Source organism: Podarcis pityusensis, assembly GCF_964106645.2.
Source record: "Podarcis pityusensis genome assembly, chromosome: 10".
NCBI classification, from domain to species: Eukaryota; Metazoa; Chordata; class Lepidosauria; order Squamata; family Lacertidae; genus Podarcis; species Podarcis pityusensis.
The window spans coordinates 62,481,060-62,500,119 of NC_138035.1; the positions used below are offsets into that span (position 1 = coordinate 62,481,060).

Consider the following 19,060-nt stretch of genomic DNA (forward strand, 5'->3'; position numbering starts at 1 on the left):
CAGACACTGCCTGCTCTGGTCTCCAGACAGAAAAGCCAGACAAGGCCATTCATCAATGCAGCTATAATCTGTCTGATTTTATTAGCTTTTGAATTTTATCACCAAAACGTATGCGGGATGGGGGGGAGAGGACGTAAAAGCAGGCATCATACAATACTTCCATACCTATGTATCCCCCTCTGTGTTGCAGCCCGGAATGAGGCCAAAATAACACAGGAAACAATGAGCAGAAAATTTCCATGATATTTCCCCTGCTTCTGTCCGATTTATGTGCTTCATGCTCATCTGTGATGTATCCTTTGGAAAAGCACAGAACTGTTGTTAGCAGAATTCTCTGGCATGCATTTTGATTTTCAATTCCATCACTTTTTAAAATGTGGGTTTCTTGCATTTCCTTTAGCAGGAAACAAAATCCAACTCATTTTCTTTTGTTTCAGGGGGTAAAATAGTTTAAGGAGTGTGTTGGTGTGTTTGTGTGTGCAGGTTTCTTCAGAAGTAAAAAGCCGCTGTTTTTCCACTGTAAACTCATGTCCTCGTAAGTACACCAGCTCATAGCTACTTATTAAGAAGCAGGCATGTCAGAGAATTCTGCCGTAACTGGGTGCAAATATGGAAATTCTCACTGTTTCAGTGTTTGGGGATGAAATTCCTTGAAGTGAATGCAATCCACATTTGTTCATAGTGGGTTATTTAGAAATAAAACAAAAAACCTGCAAGATTATACATAATTAATGTTGGATTTTTTTGACATGACACTTTGTTTGACGTGCTGTTATCATGATGCTCAATAGAGGTTTAGAACCCTGCAGGGAGCTGGCTAATTGATAGGCCATTAGTTGCTTCGTTTACTTTGAAAGAAAACACACAGGGATGTGAATAATGCAAGGTATTTATTTTCAGGGCTGGGCACAGCCTTCACTCCCCACCTGATCCAGACCCCAAGATGACCCCTGATCTGACTCGGGCCAACCCAGGGAACACCTGACTCATATCCAGCCCTGAATCAATTTGAGGGGTGAGGCTAATGCTTAACCCTAGCTAACATATGGTTGAGAGCAGGATTGGGGAAGGAGATGTTGGTGCTGACCTTTAAAGGCTTAAACGGCCTCGGTCCAGTGTACCTGAAGGTGTGTCTACACCCCCATCATTCATCCTGGACACTCAGGTCCAGTGCCGAGGGCCTTCTGGCGGTTCCCTCACTGCGAGAAGCCAAGTTACAGGAAACCAGGCAGAGGGCCTTCTCCGTAGTGGCACCCGCCCTGTGGAATGCCCTCTGACCAGATGTCAAAGAGAAGAACAACTGGGCAATCCAAGAACAACTGGGCAATCCAAGGCAGTCTCCACCCAATTCAGCTGAAGAAATTCGGTTTGGTTTGCATTGTAATGCACATTTCCTGAAACAATACATGAACCAAACCACAGCTCTTCTTTACAGTTCTGTAAATTGTGTGATGCAGATTTCTGACCACAAAATGTGTAGAGGAATAAATCCATTTCAGAAAATTTAAATACCACTGGATCGTAAAAAAAGAATTTTTTTTAAAAAAAATTAAGTCAGTTTACAAATGTTAAGAATGCTGTAAAATCTGTAAAAATAATTTCAAAAATCAAGGACAAGCTAAAAATAATATTAAAATACATGCATTCAGAGACCCTTATTAAAAAAAAAAAAAGATAATAAATTTCATTGCCAACCAGCCAGGTGTTTGCATGCATTAAATATCACTATTAGAAACATGGCCTTGGACCTATCTTCTGAGCTGTCAAATTCTTATCTGTGAAATAATCTCTCTTGCAAGTTGTAACTTCTTAATATTTACACAAACAACTGAGAAGAATGTAAGGGGCCTGAGGATAAATGGATGGATCTTTTAGTGAGATTACACAGCTGCGCTTAAGAAACACATGCAGGAAGAGATAAATGCTTGCACATCCCACATATTTACTGGGCACATACGAATGATTAATAATAATAAAAAAGGACAAGGGTGACATTTCTAGAAAAATGGGGTGGTATTGGCCCACTGGAATGATGATTTCCAGAGAGGAGCAGTTCTGCATGGAAAGCTTTAAATTCCCCGTTTATAAGGGCTTGTTGTGCTTTTCTGCAATGATTGGCATCCTAATCAAGCCACATGCTTCGAGACACGGTCTTTGGCCACGTCAAATTTATTTCTGGAATATATCTCAGCTATGGGGAACTTCTTCTTTTCTAGTCCCAGAGCTGTATTCCCCTTTGGACAATGTTTCATGGGCCTCATGTTGGCGATGGATGTGGTTAAGAGGGGAAGGTTGGTGTTGCTAGAGGAAGATGTGGATTGGGCAAGTGAGGCTAGTCTTACTTTTGTGCAGTAGGCAACATGCCAGCCACACAAAAGTCTGTCAGTTTGCATTGCTTAGTACAGAAAGTATAATCCAGAATGCAGCAGCAAGACTGGTGACTGGCCACCGAGACCACATAACACTTGTCCTGAAAGACCTACATTTGCTCCCAGTATGTTTCCGAGCACAAGTCAAATTGTTGGTGCTGATCTGTAAAGCCCTGAATGGCCTTGGCTCAGTATAACCGAAGGAGCGTCTCCACCATCATCATTCAGCCCGGACACTGAGGTCCAGCACCGAGGGCCTTCTGGTGGTTCCCTCCCTGCAAAAAGTGAGGTTACAGGGAACCAGGCAGAGGGCCTTCTGGGTAGTGGCGCCCACCCTGTGGAACACCCTCCCACCAAATGTCAAGGAAATAAACAACTATCTGACTTTCAGAGGACATCTGAAGGCAGCCCTGTTTAGGAAAGTTTTTAATGTTTGAAGTTTTATTCTGTTTTTAGTGTTCTGTTGGGAGCCACCCAGAGAGGCTGGGGAAACCCAGTCAGAAGGGTGGGCTATAAATATTATTATTATTATTATTATTATTATTATTATTATTATTATTATCATCCTCTGATGTGTAGAAGATCTTTCCTATTCTCCTTAATTCAATAAGCTTGTGGAAGCTTCTCTGTGTGACAGAAACTTCATGATGATTGGGTTATTCCTTCTGAGTACAAGTGGTTTAAACTGGTTCTGTTAGCTCTTTCTGTCAAGGTCATGCTGAGTATAATAGTGAGGCCAGAAGGAGCCTGGCTTTGTCTTTCTATCTCTTTTCTTTCGGGTGTGGTATTCTGTATGCTTAGTGTTAAGGTTTAGTCTTATTATAAGATATTGGTAAGTTTAAGTTAAGTCTGCTGCAACTGGATTTCTTATGGACAGTGCCAATCCTGAATGTATTGGATTTGTGACCATTATGCTCATTTGCCTTCAGTAGCAGTAAAGCACAATTGATGAAATACCAATTGCCTCTGGTCTATTTCTTGGGAAGCCTGCAACGGGTTTAAGTTGTTGCTCTGCTAACTATACATTGGAATCTACTCTGGATCAATACCGAGTAGAATTTCAATGACAAAGTCTCTTCATTCTCCATCCAGGCAGACTTGAGGCAGTGCCAAACACACATATTCTAGCCAGGCACAAACCGCTCAAGGAGGGTGCAGAACAGGACTAGGGAGGGGTGTAGCCTGGAGATAGGAGATGGGGCATGTTTTGGGAGGAGTCCTGAGGGCCTGAAAGACAGACCTGGAAGGCCACATTCAGCCTCTCGGTGTCAAGGAGCTGTCAAGGAACCAGGTGAAGCACGGGGCAGGCACACACACAGCATGCACAGAATACAAACAAATAACAACAAATAAATAATACACCTCAGCACAGGCAGTTCTTATGTACAAATCTGGCAGTACAGTGGTACCTTGGTTCTCAAACTTAATCCATTCTGGGAGTCCGATTCCTGAAACCGTTCGAAAAACAAGGTGCGGCTTCCGATTGGCTGCAGGAGATTCCTGCACTCAAGCAAAAGCTGCGTTGGACGTTCAGCTTCCCAAAAACATTTGCAAACCAGAACACTTACTTCTGGCTTTGCGGTGTTTGGGAGCCGATTTGTTTGACAACTAAGCAGTTCGAGAACCAAGGTACCACTGTATTGCGGAGTTTGAGAAGTTACTCCCAAACTGGAAAAATCCACTTTTCTTTAGCTGGATAATTTTCTTCATATTAGCTATTTATACAAACATAGTTGCACAAAAGGTAGGATTGTTGCCACCAGTTACCAAAAATAGTTCTGAATTATGCAATGTGGACTAAAAAAGGAAGAAAAAAGCTCACACAGAGTGTTCCGCTCTTTAGCCTTGCTATAATCAGAGACACGATATTAATAAATTGCCAAATAGACTTTTCAGGATCATGATTTTATATATCAAATCTGCTTTGCGTTGGCAGCTGAATTAAGTGGACAATAAACACAGGATATTAAAACAGTCAGATTTATGCAGGATCCAGCCAAAGAATAAGAATTACCTCAAGTCATTAGCACTTTCTTTCTAGACTCAGCAATTATGACAGTAATAACCACTAACGTAAGGCCATGAAACAACTGTAACATAATATATATTGATATAAATAAATCCTTTTTCAAAAGGTACAGTTTTGCCAAAATCATTACCACAACCCCCAACCCGGAATTCAGAAGTTTATGCTGAATGAAGTGATCTGTTGGCATCCGTCTGTCTTGGGAGACAATGGATGAATGCCCCTTTGTGGGTGAAGTCAAACCACTGGCACCAACTCTAGGTGGCCCTGGGTGCCTGGGCCCTCACATTTTTTTGTGTGTGGCGGGGCTCAGCTCCCACACCGCCGGGCTTCAACTCAAGTTCAAGTTTCATGAGGTCTCATGAGGACTCAGACGTGACCTCTAGGCCCCAAGCGGCTTTGGAAGCAACATCCGAGGCCCTGCTAGGCCTCCAACATGACTTCTGGTAGAAACCAGAAGTTGTGTCAGAGGTTTTGCAAGGCCTCAGAAACACCGTTATGTCGCGGGCACCATTGGTCGCCCATAAGCTAGGGCCCAAGCTGACGCCCTTCAGTCAAACTGTTGGAAGATTGCAGCGCTTGCTGTGGCTGTAGAGGCTGATATGGGAGAGACATGTTTTGTTATAGCTGGGCCAGATGAAGGCATCTGGTTGTACTGCTGCAGATGCACCATGGCGTTTCTTCTGTCTATGCTTCTTTAGGTGATCATTCCTCCTCTGGTCACTCCTATGGATGCACAACCTGACTGTCTGTCTGCAGTCGTCTGACAACCCCGAAGAATGGCAACCACTGGACTTTGGCAAACTTGTATTGACTGGTCAATCCTGGAGGGGAGAGGGGTAGGTTGTTTGAATTCCTACTCCATGATTGCAGTCATGGGATTTTTGTCTATCACATGACGGTGTATGTTTTGACTCCACAGAGTGGGAAGCGACGGAGACAGGATGCTTGTGTTACTGTGTTCCGTGAAGTGGGGCTATTGTCCTTTGTTTTTTCTTTTTGCTGTCTGATGCTAGAGAGAGAGGGAGCCATGTTGCAGTGCTCCGTGTGTATTTATATGTAAATAAAGTAGATTAGCCAAAATGCTGAGTTGCTGAGGTCTGTTACGCAAGCTGTGAAGACTCTGCGGATCCCTAAGTGTGCCGATGTCTGTTGGCATCGGTCGCTGTGATGTTCGGGCTGAAGAAAGCTCATGAAGTTCCCGAATGATCAACCAGGAGGGAGAGAACATGCCAGTTGGGCATGTGTCTCTGCCAGTGTCCTACTCGAGTGTAGGATGAGCTCCTGACATAGGTTTCCTTCCTTCCTTCCTTCCTTCCTTCCTTCCTTCCTTCCTTCCTTCCTTCCTTCCTTCTTATTTATGTACCAACCCTATACCCGCAGGTCTCAGGGTGGTTCATAAGATAAAATTACAACACATGATCAAAATATAAACAGAAACAGCCCCATAACCCCTCACAAAAACATAAAAAGAGTTTAATTTTTTTAAAACAACAACAACACACAATTAAAAAGCAATTCTTTTGTAGTCTATCAGTCCCCGCCTAGGCCTGGTGGAGAGAGGCAAGAGCAGGACCCTCAGATTCTCAGCATGTTTTCTTTCTCTCTCTTTTTGTAATTGTGTGTGTGTGTGTGTATCCCCAAGACGTTTTCCATTGTGCAACAGCTGATTCTTTCTTACAATCTTTTGTGCAACCCTATTTAGTAATGTGCTTGCGTTTTCCCCTTGCACAACAAATTTCCTCCGGTGCAACAAGTAAACTGCTAAATGACTTAGTGCTACATTGGATACGATTCTCTGGTTCAGTGGTGGCATTCATTTGGAAACCAGTTGCGAGGTAGAGCCAACAGTTCTTTGGGGTCCTGCAGCTTATAGACGTTCTTTCCCCCTCACCAAAATTGCAAGAAGCTTCTTTGAGTAATGCTCCGAATGAAAATCTCCTATGGATAATCCAACAGCTGTTAGGTCGGCCACGATTGCCTAGAGAAGAGCGAGAGTTTCAAGTCTGTCCTATATTCAGACCATCATTTCGCGCCATTTGCCTTATGTTCTTAAAAGAAGCATGGGAGATGCACCTGGAAATGTCTCCCTGAGTCATGATGTGCATTTCCATTTCATCGTGAATAACTTCCAACTGCATAACTCAGATAAAGCCTAATTTGTCTTCCAAAAATCGCAGGGAAGGAGCTATACATTCAGAGCGCTGCAACATAATTTATATCACTGCATTATTATTGTAACTTGCTCAGAATCAATTTGAGAGCGCACGCTAAAGGGAACATTGATTGCTTGCTACTGGCGCTTCACTTGCAGTAGTCAATACTAGAACATAGACTTGTCCTGGGGTATGTATAATTATGCTACAATTGTATGATGAACATATTTATCTTCTATGAAGTGCCTGATCAAATGGCTAGTTTATGGAAATTTTCCTCCTGCTCTGTCCTCAGCAGCTATGACAAATTGGACTGTCTACCTCTGTGGTTTTAGAAGAGCTACCCTACCAGTCACACCCTCTTATGCAGCTGAGCTAGATTAATGGAGATATAAATTTAACCCCTATGGTTTTGGGAAGACATTCTGTATTCTCGACTCGCGGCACTAACCTCAAATGACCTCTATTTGTCAACCATTTTCTGTTCTCACTGAACAGCTGGCTGATAATGCACCAGAGTTCTTTCATAAATATTGCTTTTTAAATGTCTTGGTGTTTGGTTTTTAGTTACATTTTTTCCCCCTTTGTAATAGTCAGCCTGCATGTCCAATTTGTATTGATTTAACGCCACCTGAGTTCTGGCTGAAGGTTTTGAAACAGAAGCTGAATGGCCACCTGCCATTATATGATCTAGCTCAGGGGCCAGCAAACTTTTTCAGCAGGGGGCCCGTCCACTGTCCCTCAGATCTTGTGGGGGGCCGGACTATATATATATAGGGGAATGAACGAATTCCTATGCCCCACAAATAACCCAGAGATGCATTTTAAATAAAAGGAGCCATTCTACTCATGTAAAAGCACACTGATTCCCAGACCATCCGCGGGCCGGATTTAGAAGGTGATTGGGCCGGATCTGGCCCCTGGGCCTTAGTTTGCCTACCCATGATGGTGTATGATGGCAGGGGATTGGACTAGAGCAGCCTTTCTCAACCTGTGGGTCCCCAGATGTTGTTGAACTACAACTCCCATCACCCCTAGCTAGCAAGGCCAGAGCTCAGGGATGATGGGAGTTGTAGTCCAACAACATCTGGGGACCCACAGGTTGAGAACTGCTGGACTAGAGGAAGGAGGGTCCCTTCTAACTCTACAGCTCTATGATTCCATGAGTCTCCATGTGTTTTAGGGCACATTTTTGGCCCAAACAAACAAATAACTGCCTAGCTAATGGATTAGGGAGACAGGGCTTTAGTCTTTCTAATGCCCAAAGCACATCACATGCATCATTGCACTAATCTTTAGGACACTCATAATATCTCTTTCTCCATACTAGTGATGGGGAATTGAGACTGAGAGTAATTGACTTACCGTACATACCCCACCCCCATCCAAAACAGCAGTCTGAAGTCTGACTCCAACATCAGTCCAGCAGTACTGGAGGTAGATGTCAGTATCCCAGCTGGAGTAGCGGCATGGGCTTTGACTTGGAGGTGCTAGCCCAAACCATCAGCCCAGTGGCACTGGGAGACACTGCTGGTCCCAGCACCATAACCAGTCTGAAGCTATAGACCAAGTTCATCAGGTCAGGGGCACTTGAGCCCAAGACCCTCAGTAAGGACCTTTGAGATCCATGCTCACACAGACTCCATCCCAGAGCACACCTCTTCATGCTAGGGACTTGTATCTCCATGCCAATCCAGCCATTTTTATTTAATTAATTAAAAAAAATATACATACAGTCGTACCTTGGAAGTTGAACGGAATCCGTTCCGGAAGCCTGTTCGACTTCCAAAACGTTTGGAAACCAAAGCGTGGCTTCTGATTGGCTTCAGGAAGCTCCTGCAGCCAATCGGAAGCCGCAGAAGCCCCGTCGGACGTTCGGGTTCTAAAGAACGTTTGCAAACCGGAACACTCACTTCCGGGTTTGCGTCTTTCGGGAGCCAAAATGTTCGACTGGCAAGGCATTTGACTTCCAAGGTACAATTGTACTTCTTGATTGCAGAAAAACAAAAACAAACAAACAAACCCACCACCAAGCAGTTTACAAAAATAAAAAATAAAAAAACATGGCAATGCATTTAAAAACAGGTACAAGCATTCAAAAATGACTAAAATCAACAGTAGCTAAAAAGAGATAAGCACTTGTGACTTCCACATGTCTGGGTAGGCTTGCTTAAACAATTTTTTTTTAAAGCAGGCATCAAAAAGAACACAGTGAAGGCACCTGCCTGGTGTCAATAGAATTCCAAAGTGTAGGCATTGCCACACCAAAATATCAATTTCTTACAACAGTGGAATGGTTATTATGTGGCACTTCTGGCTGTGTCAGTTCCACAGAATGAAGTGGTTAAATTGGCATATCTGGGGCATGGCGATCCTGCAAGTTAACTGGTCCCAAGCTGTCAGGGGTTTTGTATACAAATAGTGTCACCCTGAATTTGAACTAGTAACAAATGGACAATGAAGAAGAAGAAGAAGAAGAAGAAGAAGAAGAAGAAGAAGAAGAGGAGGAGTAGTTTGGATTTGATATCCCGCTTTATCACTACCCGAAGGAGTCTCAAAGCAGCTAACATTCTCCTTTCCCTTCTTCCCCCACAACAAACACTCTGTGAGGTGAGTGGGGCTGAGAGACTTCAAAGAAGTTTGACTAGCCCAAGGTCACCCAGCAGCTGCATGTGGAGGGGCGGGGAATCGAACCCGGTTCACCAGATTATGAGTCCACTGCTCTTAACCACTACACCACGCTGGCTCCATACTGATGATCTGTAAGCAGATGATTTATATAATGACAGGATATCACTCCTACCAGCAACGGTGCTGCAGCATTCTGTGCTGACTCCTGCTTCTGGATCCAGCACCAGGGAAGCCCATTATCGAGTGCACTGCAGCAATCTAATATTGATGCCATTCATGCTTGAACTACTGTACAAACAACCATAGCTGTCATTCCAGCTGCAGCCGACAAAATGTGCTTCTAGTCACTGATGTCACCTGAGCTTCCGGCGACAAAACTGGATCCAGAAGCATGCTCCAAAATTGGTCCTTTGTGTGGGGTGTGACCCTGTCCAGGGAACTACATTGACGTTGCAACTGCTGACCATCCTTGCAGTATCATTCCACGTGTGTCAAACTCAGGAGAGGACAAAGTCCATAGCTTGGGCAATGTGTCTAGAAGGACTTAGTGAAACTGAGGAGGTCTGGTAGGCTCCAAGCCTGAGGTCTGTCTTGCCAGAGTGGTGCATGCTCTAGTTATCTCCCTCTTGGACTACTGCAATGAGCTCTATGTGGGGCTACCTTTGAAGGTGACCCAGAAATTACAACTAATCCAGAATGCGGCAGCTAGACTGGTGACTAGGGGCGGCCGCTGAGACCACATAACACCGGTCTTGAAAGACCTACATTGGCTCCCAGTATGGTTCCGAGCACAATTCAAAGTGTTGGTGCTGACCTTTAAAGCCCTAAACGGCCTTGGCCCAGTATATCTGAAGGAGCGTCTCCACCCCTATCGTTCTTCCCAGACACTGAGGTCCAGTGCCGAGGGCCTTCTGGTGGTTCCCTCACTGCGAGAAGCAAAGCTACAGGGAACCAGGCAGAGGGCCTTCTTGGTAGTGGCATCCACCCTGTGGAACACCCTCCCATCAGATGTGAAGGAAATAAACAACTGCCTGACATTTAAAAGACATCTGAAGGCAGCCCTGTTGAGGGAAGTTTTTAATGTGTGACATTTTAATGTATTCTTAATCTTTGTTGGAAGCCGCCCAGAGTGCCTGGGGAAACCCAGCCAGATGGACGGGGTACAAATAATAAATTATTATTATTATTTTAAGCCTTCCATTCTACAAGCAAGGGAGCAGATCCCAGAGTGAGTAGACTGTTGAGTGAGGCTCATAAGGCCTCAACTCATCTCTGGCATTTGCTGGAGCAAGCGGCTCACCAGGAGCTATCCTTGGTGCTGCAACTCCTTGCCAGCCTGGCTGTCTCATGGCATGTGGATTCTGTGTCAAACTCAAGATAGCTGTGGCAAGCTTATAGTTGTGGCAAGAGTTCATCCAAAGAATGTTCAAACACTTGTGTCTTAACCAGTCGGGTGGCCGCATTCTGGATTAGTTGTAGTTTCTGAGACACCTTCAAAGGCAGCCCCACGTAGAGCACATTGCAGTAGTCCAAGTGAGAGATAACCAGAGCATGTACCACTCTGGCGAGACAGTGTTCACGCAGGCAGGGTCTCATCCAGCGTACCAGACGGAGCTGGTAGACAGCTGCCCTGCACGCAGAATTCATATTCCCATCTCCAGTATAATGAGCTATATATAAATTCCACAACTTTCACTTTAAATTTACTGAAGGGGTAAGTACCTCTTTGGCTTGCTTAAAATATGAAGGGCATATTTGTGTGCACACACGCATGGCACACCTCTGAACGCGTTTCTTCCAGAATGTATTTACCCCAAAGTCAATTTGCTATGTCAACATCTTTCTTGCCCTACAAGACCCAACAGGCATATATTTTTTACAGTTTAACAAGCTTTCTTATTAGCCTTTGAAAAATGGATTGGGTTATTGGCGTGCACAAAATGTATTCAATTAGTCTTGATTTTGTGTATTTGATTTAAAGGTTTTTGATTATTTGCTCCATGTTCTGAACTGACAAGTTAGAAATGGAATGAAATTAACCTGTCAGGGTGGATTAATGAACTGATCTGCCCCGTCGGTTTATGATTTACACAAATTTCACCACAACCTACTTTGCTGCACTAATATCTACAGCTGAACCCCGATTAAAGGTACATGCCAGCATATTCTCCAAGTTTATTTCTTAATTGACAGTAACCACCTGGAGAGAAAGACGGGGGTACAAACAAACAAAAAATGTGCAAAACGTAGATTAAGTGTGCATCTTTACAAAGCCCAAGCCTTTTACATGATAGAATGACCTTGTCAATATTTAAATTAGTATATAAATCAAATAATTATAAGCTTTCCCATTTATATTTATGTAGGGCTTTGAATCTCATTTATATCAGGATTAATTTATGGCTAGTCCAATAGCGTAAAAATGCTGCTTAAAAGAGGAGGGATTTAGTCAAACAAACCTTAGACATGGGTAAGTTAATGTTTCTCCAGGAGGTTCTCTCACATACATACCCTAATCCAATTTCTGTCTGTGTTTGGCATATTGGCAGAGGCTTCCCCATTCATTTCAAAAGAAAGGGAACTTCTGTGGGACATAACCTGCTTCCTGAGTGGGAGCAAGAAAAGCAATGGAGTTTTACTTCTGATGTCATATTATTATTATTATTATTATTATTATTATTATTATTATTATACCCCGCCCATCTGGCTGGGTTTCCCCAGCCACTATGGGCAGCTCCAAACAGATGATGATGATTAAAGCGATAAAACATCAAACATTAAATACTTCCCTAAACAGGGCTGCCTTCAGATGTTTTCTAAAAGTCAGATAGTTGTTGATTTCCTTGACATCTGATGGGAGGGTGTTCCACAGGGTGGGTGCCACTCCCGAGAAGGCCCTCACAGGAAGAACATCTTGGCAAAGGGGGTACCAATTTGGCCTCATCCATGGGCCAGTGAAGGGGCAGCTGCTCAGAGGCTTACTTCCCTCTTCCCACTTTTCTCTCCATTTCCGTTTTTTCCTTTCCTTTCATATAGTCTATTTGATTGTGAACCTGCGGGCAGGGACTGACTTATCCTTTAATATATGCACGGTGCTTACAAATCTTTTGGTGCTTCATGTTTAATAAAATTTTATACATGTGTCTCACCTTGCTAAAATGAAAAATAGATTAATAAAGAATCTCTGAAAATGAAGCTCCAGAATTTTGGGTAAAAGGTGGCTTCCAATGCAGTCCAAGGAGCTGAAGTCAGTCAGGAGTGGGGAAGCCAAATGCTACTGTCCACAAAACACCTGCAAACTTCTATGGGACCTTTTTGGATTGATGTTGTGGGACCCAGGTGGTGCTGTGGTCTAAACCATTGAGCCTCTTGGGCTTGCTGATCAGAAGGTCAGCGGTTCGAATCCCTCAAACAGGGTGAGCTCCCATTGCTCTGTCCCAGCTCCTGCCAACCTAGCAGTTTGAAAGCACGCCAGTGCAAGTAGATAAATAGGTACAACTGCGGCAGGAAGATAAACGGCGTTTCTGTGCACTCTGGTTTCTGTCATGGTGTTCCGTTGTGCCAGAAGTGGTAGAGTCATGCCAGCCACATGACCTGGAAAGCTTTCTGTGGACAAACACTGGCTCCCTCAGCCTGAAAAGCGAGATGAGTGCCACAACCCCATAGTCGCCTTTGACTGGACTTAATCATCCAGGGGTCCTTTACCTTTTACCTTTGTTACAAGAGGTATAAAGGTAAAGGTAAAGGTATCCCTGACTGTTAGGTCCAGTCACGCATGACTCTGGGGTTGCAGCACTCATCTCGCTCTATAGGCCGAGGGAGCCGGCGTTTGTCCACAGACAGCTTCCGGGTCATGTGGCCAGCATGACTAAGCCGCTTCTGGTGAACCAGAGCAGTGCATGGAAATGCCGTTTACCTTCCCGCCGGAGCAGTACCTATTTATCTACTTGCACTTGACATGCTTTCGAACTGCTAGGTTGGCAGGAGCAGGGACCGAGCAACGGGAGCTCACCCCATCACGCGAATTCAAACCGCCGACCTTTTGATCAGCCAGCCCTAGGCTCTGTGGTTTAGACCACAGCGCCACCCGGGTTCCATTTACAAGAGGTATAGCTGAGGTTTATATAGTTACCTGGTATAATGGGACCAATTCCTCATTCATTGATAGAAAAGTTACTAAATATTAGGAGTATGTAAACTGCCCTCAGAATTTTATTCCTTTTTAAAAAAACCAAGTGCATTTCTTTGTTTTTTTCAGTGAAAGTGCAAGCTGAAACAGGGAAACTTCAAGAGTTCTTTGCAGTGCGACAGACTAAGGTGGCGAAAAATAAAATGAGTCCCAGTACATGAAGCTGATGTTTACCTCAGCGCTGGGTTTAGGTGGTTGTGTAGGTGGTTCCTTTGTACAGGGTGCCAAGCTAAGGGGACACAAAATAGAGAAGATTCGTAATTGAGAAGATCCATTTGGAGGTGCCAAATTTTGGCCTCGCATAGGGCGCCATATTATGAAATATTACCAAAGTCTGCCCCCACTTACCTAACATTACAATCTTATGCATGCCTACTCAGAAATGAGGCCTACTGAATTCAGAGAAATATACTCTTGGGTTAGCATGCAGGATTGCAGCTTTGGTATTATTTTCGACAATGGGTAACATTTGAGAAATTGTCCGGATGCTTAAACTGTATGCCGCTATTTATTCTCTGGAGAAAATAAACCAAAAAGGTGCTATCGTCAAAATGTCTACATTTGCAATTTGTTTGCTTATTATCAGTTCGTAGATGTTTTCTTTTGTCATCTGACAGCAAATGGAAAATCAAGTACGCCCTAAAATATTGATTGATGGGTGTACCTCAGCAGCCATTAGACAGCTGTTACGCTGCCGTAAGACTCTGATTTCATGGAGCAATTTTCTAATCAAAAGTGGTTGGTTAACAATAAGGTCAAAGAAGCAATTAGTGAAGAAAAATACATAACACGGAAGCCTTTTACTACAATGCATGCTGACATCGACGTGAATTGTAGTATTGGAGCCATTAAGGTGACCTGGAGTACTCTATCACACTTTGGCTGACCCTGAAAGACTTTGACCAGCTATTTGTTGTCATATCTCCTTGATTGAGCTACATGACAAATACACACAAACCCCGATTCTCAAATGACACCTTTTGTGCGAAGGCGCAGCGTTTGACCTTTAAGTGGTAAAGGTCACTGGGTCATGTGATGGAACATCTGCTACCTCCGTTGTCTCGAGGCAGCAATTCTGTTAACTAATATAGCATAACCTTTCATTTCTAAGCGATGACATTCATCCCTCGCTAAACTATGTCAGGTTTCCAGCACAGAAATAAGATTTTTTTTAAGGTCCACCCGCTCCCCTCTTTTCATTTATTATGTGCACCATCAGGCAATATGCTTTGCCTCAATCACTCAGTGACTTCGGGAGATAGTAAATGCCAAATTACTTCTCTGTTCTGCATGCAGGGTGATTAGAAGCAAAGAAGAAAAGGCTCCTTTTAAATAGAGCCGTAGAAGAGATTTCCCCCTGCCCCCTGGATGCATCCCGAAGAGCTGAGGGTCCCATTTCTCTTTGGCATCTCAAAAAACAGAGATCTTTAATTCCCCCCTCCCCAACCAGATGGCAGCATTCTAGCATCACAGCAGCTTTCAAAAGCGTGAGCATGTCATTCAAGACAGTCAGCAGTGTTTTGGCAGCTGAGACTGTGTTTCGTATCTGGAATATTTAGGGAATTTAACACACCTGTGCTGATGCTGTTATGTTGCTCACACTGTTTATCAGTCTTTGAACAGACTCTGAGTAAAAGTCCCGGGGACATACAGATCAGACTAGAGGGGTGGGGGAGATGTAACTTAAAAAAATAATAATCTTTTGAGTGTGGTGCTGATAATGCCAAGGTTGCAAGTTGCAGGTTTGATTGCCATAAGGGACGGCTGCATATTATTTCCATCGTTTGCCAAATGCAATCTTTGTCACCTAGTGGGAATATGGCTGACCAAGTGATAGGGCTTTATCTTCACAATCAGGCATAGGCAAACTCGGCCCTCCAGATGTTTTGGGATTACAATTCCCATGATCCCTATTTAACAGGACCAGTGACCAGGGATGATGGGAACTGTAGTCCCAAAACATATGTTTAATAGATTATTGTATTTTAATATTCTGTTGGAAGCTGCCCAACAAGATGGGCGGGGTATAAATAAATTACTATTATTATCATCATCATTATTATCTGTGTTGTTTAATTAGGAGCAGGAACATGACCCTTGGGAAAGGTAGTTTCCTATGACAAACAAGTCAGATGACCCATTATAATTATTTTTTAAAAAACAGAGAGCCATCATGGGCTGACTAGTAAAAGCAGTCATTATTGCAGGGCTGTTGTGTATACTTGTCCTTAAACTCACATGGTGCCTGCTTGGAAAATGCTGGAAGTCTGAGTCCTTCTGGTTTCGCATATGCCCCCAACACCTACTCCTTTCAAATCAGCTTTGTGCTTTGTTTCTGTGATTTTTGGTACAAGTTGAGCAGAACTGGAGCTGACAGCTATTCCCCTCCCCCATTTACCATCGCTCCCTAACCCCTGCACCTATCATTCTGATATTTTTCTGGAGTACTCTCTGACATATGCTATTTTCATATATATTGGTTTTCACCCCACAAAACAACACAGGAGCTTTTTTAACCACTCACAACTGTAAAGGCTGCCTTTATAAGAAAACAGCTGTATCTGTCACTCTGAAATTTGGCAGTTGTCATCTCCTTAGGAGAAGCTATCATGCCTGAAAATTTCATCTAATCCTTAAAAAAACAGAGAGAGACAGTTTCAAACTTTTAACCCCCCCTTTTTTTACAGGTGATATGCATAAAACCCTCCAAATATATTTGTCTGAGATTTGGCAGACATTATCCATTTAGATGGGGTTACTTTGCCTGCAAATTTTATCTGCTTCTGTCAAAGAGAAATAAAGTTACAACAATTTTTGTTTTTCTCATAATAATGACTAGTGAAATGAAAAACCACCAGATTTCCTGAATCAGAATTTGGAGCCATATTGGTCCTAACAGATTTCGTCTCTTATGCAAAATGCTAAATTGGGGTCAAAACAAAACCTCATATCTGCGCACATCCCTACTATGTGCATTTTTGAAGTTTCACAAATACGTCAACAGGGCACAAAATCATCCCAAAGCGGTATGCATTTTTTGGTGTTTGGAGTCTGACCAGGAACTGCTCTTTCACTTTCACATTACACTCAAATTCAAATAAGTATTCCTGGCAGAATTTGACATACTGGATGATGTAGAATATGCTACTTGGTCAGGTCCCCCCCCCCTTCAGTTTGTGTTGCTTTGTTGAGCAGACCATAATGCAGGCATTGCCTGGGACCCAGGTGCATGTATTGACTAAAACGGTTCTCTAAAGTAATAACTAACCAAGTGCTCTACTGGGAACGTTGTTCTTTCCTTTTCCATTTCTGCTGTAAGGGGAAAACAAATTAAATTAGTATTATTTATTTACCCGTAGCTGTGAAAAGTGCACATCCAAACTCATAATGGCATGAAAATAATTTAGCACGTGCTTTTAACATTAACTAATACTATATATTCTTATTGTTTATGTGGATATATGAATTGTGGACCTCTTCGGTTTCCCAGCAGTGGAAAACACACACACATTCAATTAATTCTCTGCATTTGAAACTGTCGACTTTTACTTGAGATATAAATATTGCTTTTCAGCGTTGAAGGAAACAAGGGTCTCTCGCCCTCTTTCTCAACAAGTTCTTGAGGAATGAAGAGGAAAGGTGTGTGTGTGTGGGGGGGTCTTCTTTTCAGCCTGAGAGTCACATTGCCGCCTGGGCTGCCTTTTGAGGGCTGTATGCCAATGGGGACCAATGTTTCTAGCCCAAAATGGGAAGAGCAGTGGATGCAAACTTTACCTTGGTACAGTAGTAGAGTTTCTACCTGCACTTAAGCACTCCTCTCTGTTCCTCATTTGGACAAGCCTTATCTGAGTTCAAGCAGGGGCGTAGCTAGCTGTTTCAGCACCTGGAGTGACGTGGGCCAGGCGAGCCACCCACGGGGGCAGTGCGGCGTGTCAGGAGCTCAGCCTACACTCAAGTAGGACCCTGGCAGAGACACATGCCCGTCTGGCATGTTCTGGTCGATTGTTCAGGAGCTTCAAAAGCTTTCGTCAGCCCAAACAACAGACACTTAGGAATCTGCAGAATCTGCGCAGCTTGCGTGACAGACCTCAGCAACTCAGCATTTTGGGTAATCTACTTTATTTACATATAAACACACACGGAGCACTGCAACATGGCTCCCTCTCTCTCTAGCATCAGACAGCAAAAAGAAAAAACAAAGGACAATAGCCCCACTTCACGGAACACAGTAACACAAGCATCCTGTCTCCGTCGCTTCCCACTCTGTGGAGTCAAAACATACACCGTCATGTGATAGACAAAAATCCCATGACTACAAACATGGAGCAGGAATTCTAACACGGTGATCTGTGCATGGGGGTGCTGCGGCGATCCGCCCAGGGGGAGGCGTGGTGATCCGCCTTGGGGGGTGGTGAGGCGGGCTGCCCATGGAGTCCGCCTGGAGGATGCAAGCTCCACGCTGCCATTTCAAGCAGTACGGGGCCCCGAGCCACTGCGTCACTCCCAGGAGAGACGCGTGGCTCGGGCTTGCTGCAGGCCAGGCCCCTCGGTAAGTGCCGCCCCCCCACAGTGTGCCATTTTGTCACCCCCTCAGGGATGACACCCGGGGTGGACCGCACCCTCGCACCCCCTTCCTACGCCCCTGAGTTCAAGGGCACATTCCAGCCAGCCAAATGAGAGTGCAAAGCAGAGTCGATGAGAGGAGTGGCTCGTGGGAAAAAACCTGGAAGGCTGCCTTTTTGCTGCTGGGCCTGAGGTTCCCCATCACTCTCCTAGAGCAATGAAGATTTGTTTTTAGAATGACTGCACCAGCTTAGCCATGAAGATACTGCCACATGTTTGCATGTATCCATTTGTATTGATATGATTGTTTGGTAGATTCATTGTTGCAACCACTACATGCAATACATGCACACAAATCCCAGCAAAAGAAGAATGGATACAAAAACTTATGGAATATGCAGAAGTGGAGAAAGCTTACCGGAAAAATAATAAATCAAGATAACAAACTTTTCATAAAAGAATGGAAATGGTTTATTGAATATTTACAGATAAATTGTAAACAGATAAGAGCATTGGCAGGATTATGGTAAGAAGCTGCAGTTTCCTAAGAGCATATCTTTAAAAAAGACGAATACATGAGCAGATTAAGTTAATTTGGATATGCAGAATATATTAAAAATAAATTTAAGGGACCACAGAAAGAGGGGGGAGGAAGTCAAGTTTTGAATTGTAACAATGATCATAAAATCAGTCAAAACAAAAAAATTCCTTCCAGTAGCACCTTAAAGACCAACTAAGTTAGTTCTTGGTATGAGCTTTCGTGTGCAAGCACACTTCTTCAGATACACAGAAGAAGTATCTGAAGAAGTGTGCTTGCACACGAAAGCTCATACCAAGAACTAACTTAGTTGGTCTTTAAGGTGCTACTGGAAGGAATTTTTTTGTTTTGACTATGGCAGACCAACACGGCTACCTATCTGTAACATAAAATCAGTGAAATGTATAAACCTGAAAAGTATATTTTTAATATATTTTTTAAAGAAGTGCAGTGTTTTCATATGGGTCATTCCTAGGAAGCCCCACAAGATCTGGTCATGGCCATCAATGTAAGTCCAATTCAGGCATTCTGTTTATTTGTCCAATGAAAATCCCGTGAGGCAAGGGCATGTAGGTGAACTTTTTGGGT

At 43.6% G+C, this 19,060-nt stretch overlaps 1 long non-coding RNA gene across 6 annotated transcripts in view; it reads right to left on the reverse strand.

Moving 5' to 3' along the window:
- The window catches only part of LOC308486730, a 34,388-nt gene that overhangs the window by 7,945 nt on the left and 7,383 nt on the right, over nt 1-19,060 (reverse strand). For 2 of the 6 annotated variants that reach the window (XR_013991238.1, XR_013991240.1), the window contains 2 exons: nt 16,640-16,683; nt 13,391-13,600 (listed from right to left, as the gene is read on the reverse strand). This is a non-coding gene — a long non-coding RNA (uncharacterized lncRNA). Of the gene's footprint in view, nt 1-5,103; nt 5,220-5,965; nt 6,377-11,693; nt 11,788-13,390; nt 13,601-16,639; nt 16,684-19,060 lie in introns of those variants that run through there. The other 4 variants (XR_013991236.1, XR_013991237.1, XR_013991235.1 and 1 more) reach the window with 4 other exon arrangements.